At 43.6% G+C, this 3,684-nt stretch overlaps 1 pseudogene; it reads left to right on the plus strand.

Annotated features, from left to right (window-relative positions):
• The first annotated feature begins 387 nt into the window (after positions 1 to 387).
• Positions 388 to 3,276, plus strand: LOC120397332 (annotated as a pseudogene).
• The last annotated feature ends 408 nt before the right edge of the window (positions 3,277 to 3,684 follow it).

The raw sequence follows: 3,684 nt of genomic DNA on the forward strand, positions 1-3,684 counted from the left end.
CTGAGCTTACCTTGTGGTAATAGCTCTGGCAGAGAATTATTAACCCATTTATTAATCTCCAAGAAAGAGTAGGAAACAGACAGTAGCCTCGTTTATCAATATTACTTCAGATTATTTCTGAAATATGCCTAGATCTGTGTGGAGTGTTGCACTGATGAGTTGCAGAGATGTGGAGGAGTCAGTGCTGCGATTTCTCCTGTGCTGGGGTCAGGAGCATTTGGACATGGGGACACTGGTGCCAGGAGGCACGGGCTGCCTTGGCCTTTGCCAATTGCCTGCCCACTGGAAGTCTGGCTCTGGTGTGGCTGTGACTCTAATTCAGAGTGCTGAAGAGTACCCATCTCTGCTGCTTTCAATGGCAACCTGCTATCACCCTTCCCTCTGGCAATGGGAAAGAGACTCTTGGAGCAGATGCTGATCTTTTCTAGCCTGTCTGCTTTCCAGTGATTTCACATCATGATCCTGGGGCTCAACTCTGCTGATAACATAACAGCACTCTACAGGCTGCACTTCAATGAGTCGGTCAGCACCATCTCAACTAAAGAGTTTAACACAGAGAACGTCAAAGTGACTCAGGGAACTTAAACAGTCACTTTCCATTTCTGGGACACAGATGGCCCAGAGAAACTAAGACCCCTGTGGAAGTTGTACACAAGGTGCACAGATGACATTGTGCTTGTGGTGGACTCTGTCAACACCAAAAGGAGGGAGGAAGCCAACACAACTTCATAATGTTACTAGGGTATCAGAAGTTTAAGCAGTGCCTGTCCTCCTAGTTGCTAACAAATAGGAGATGAGGAAGTCCTTCTTTCTCAGCAATTAAAAAGGTGTTATGAAGGAGCGAGCTGAGCTCTTCCACACCGTGGCATCTGCAGCCTACCTGTGCCATCATACGGGATGGACTCGAAGAGGAACTCGATGAAGTACAATTGACTCTGACCTTTAATGATTTTTTTTTATTGGCAAATCATGCTTTGAGTACATTTATTTATTTAATTTCATTCCCTACGTTAACATTCCATTAGACCTGCATCCTTGATTTTACTCCCTCCCTCCCTGATTACCTATTGGAGGACCTGATCCAAAGCCCACTGCAGTCAATGGGAATTTTCCATTGGTTTCAATAGACTTTCGATTGGGCCTTTTGGCTCTAATCAACAGGAAGTACTTCTCTCTGTTGATGAACCGTGGATTATCTGCAAGCCATCTTGGCTGTCAGACTGGCTCCAACTTTTGACCTTCAACTGAAATTGTCCTCAGCAGAAAAACCACATGGCATGTTATGAAAGGCAGAAATGGTAAAGGTCTCTGAAGCTCTAACAGGTTTACAAGATGCCTCTGGTAACATGTCTAACATCATGAGCCAAGAAGTGCTATATTAAGTCTTCGACACCATCATCCAGGATACCAGAGAAGGCAAAGTTCTGACTAATCCAATTGTCATCTGCTGCATAGCAAATGGGTGACTGCATCCAGGAGCGTACTTTGTGAGTCTTGTTAAATACGGGGGTCTTTGGGCTGGAACAAGTTCTTAAACTGAAACATATTTGATATGCCATTGCCCATTGGGGATAAAAGTGTTTTAGAGGACTATGCATTGTGGAAAACTAAATACTTAATGATCAGTTCTTTGCCATTGTAGGGGCCTTGGCCATTGGTGCACCACAGTCCCTCCTATTCTCTGCCTGTGGCACATAGAAGTTTTAGTTTCCGCAGGGCTGTAATACTTTGTTCTAATGCCCATTGTTGGATTTAGTGTGGGGATCCTGGGTGGTGTTGGTGGCCTATGATATGCAGGAGGTCAGGCTAGATGATCTGGTGGTTCCCTCCAACTTTACATGGTATGGGTATGTCAACACTGCATCTGGGAAGGAACCTCCCAGCTCCCACAGATCTGTGTAGTGGGACCCATGCTAGTGCTCTAAAAATAGTTGTGTAGATGATGCTCTGATGTTGCAACTTGAGATCTCATGCCCATCCCCCTAGGCTTCGGAGCCTGAGCTCTAGCCCAAGTTGCAACCTTGCTCCCAGATGCTATGATGCAAGAATGAAGAGCCAACTCCACCCATGCCTCTCAACCTTCCAGGCCTAAATTTGGGATGCAATATGGGACAAAGACTCCAAGCAAGGGACACCAGAAACAATTCTTGCAGAAAACTATGACCTCCTGTAACCTCAGTTCAACTCTTCTTTATTTCTGATGTAAATTTTCAAGTATGAAAGTGATGGGAGTGGAATATAGGCAACTTTGGGACCAACATCAGTGATCTCCCTCGAAATGAGGGACATTGGAGGGGTATGTATACAGTGGACTGCTAACTAGCAGAAAAGCACCAATAGTTGCTTGGAATTTTTTTTCCCCACAGATTGCAGGCCTGTGCTACCAGAGTAGAAGCTTTGAGTTTTTGTGCCCAAAAGCAGGTTTGGTGCGTCACTGTGCATTCCGCTGCCAATGAGTCACTTGGGGAATGTTGATTCGAGGAAAGGAGATACTATAATTTACACGGTGCAGTATTTCTGCAATTCCCTCATTCAAGCAGATATTTCAAAATGTGGATGCTGTAAGCAATTTGTTATATTGCTCACTGGTTATAAATAATTTGTCTGCATGATGCATGTTTACGAAAGCCAGTTAGAGTGGACTGTGATTTTTAGGGTATCACAATTTCAAAGGCGAAAGCTTGCTTTATAATCTCTTTCCCTCAAATGCGTTTGAGGAGGGATTACCTCAGGGAAATACAGAGGAGTCAGCAAGAACACACTCAGCAATTACTTTAATATAATCAAACTATTAAATTACCTAGGTGGCAGTGTGAAATATTCCCAGGCTGGTTTCCTGATGACAGATTACAAGAATGAAAATAGTTCCAGGTTTGTATCATCTCACTTTCAGCTGGGTTTAAAGCTAGCGAACACTATTTGTTTTCTAATTCAGGTTGAGTTTCAATATGAGTAACAGATGAATATAATAGAAATCAGAAGCGGACAAGATCTGTTAGGTCAGTGAGTCCCTCCCTCTGCCAACGTATGTCCTTTCTAGTGCTTTTTCCATTTGAATTGTAGGGTTTGATTCTCCCTCCATGTTATTCTTACATCATGTTGTTATTCATGATTTACACCAGTGATAGTGAGAGGAAAAATCAAACCTTCAAGGACATAGATCTTGGTCTCTTTCTCCATGCCTTTTGTGCCATGCTGGCAGAGAGCAGCCCTCATAGGGCAGCTGGGGATTCTGTTTACATAGGGGAATTCCTGGGTGGTGTAAAGCCATCATAGCTAGCTAGCTCTTTACCTCCTGCTTCTGGTTTGTTGATTGAAGAGTTGGGATTTATGCCTCTGCTGGAGCTTGGTGGATGATTGGGTCTCTCCATCACACATCATTCATAATTTTTTTAACAATTTGAATGGAGTTCAAGGAGACCTTTTATCAAAACCCTGCCTCTCTTTTGCAAAAAAAAGAGCCCCACAGAAAGGCACAAAAGCAACTGAAGGAAGTTTCCAAGAGACTTGACTGACAGGCTGATGACACTACTACCGTTGCAGTCTCCATGGAAAACTGGTTTGATCTAAATAACGAACTGAAACCACACAAGGACAAAAGTAAAAAATGCTATTTAGAAAAGTAATGGGACCTTTCTGCTACTCAGCCAGCCTGGCCAATCCTAAATACAATTGCCATAGGGT

The sequence above is a fragment of the Mauremys reevesii genome, linkage group 2, assembly GCF_016161935.1.
Source record: "Mauremys reevesii isolate NIE-2019 linkage group 2, ASM1616193v1, whole genome shotgun sequence".
In the NCBI taxonomy this organism is placed as follows: Eukaryota; Metazoa; Chordata; order Testudines; family Geoemydidae; genus Mauremys; species Mauremys reevesii.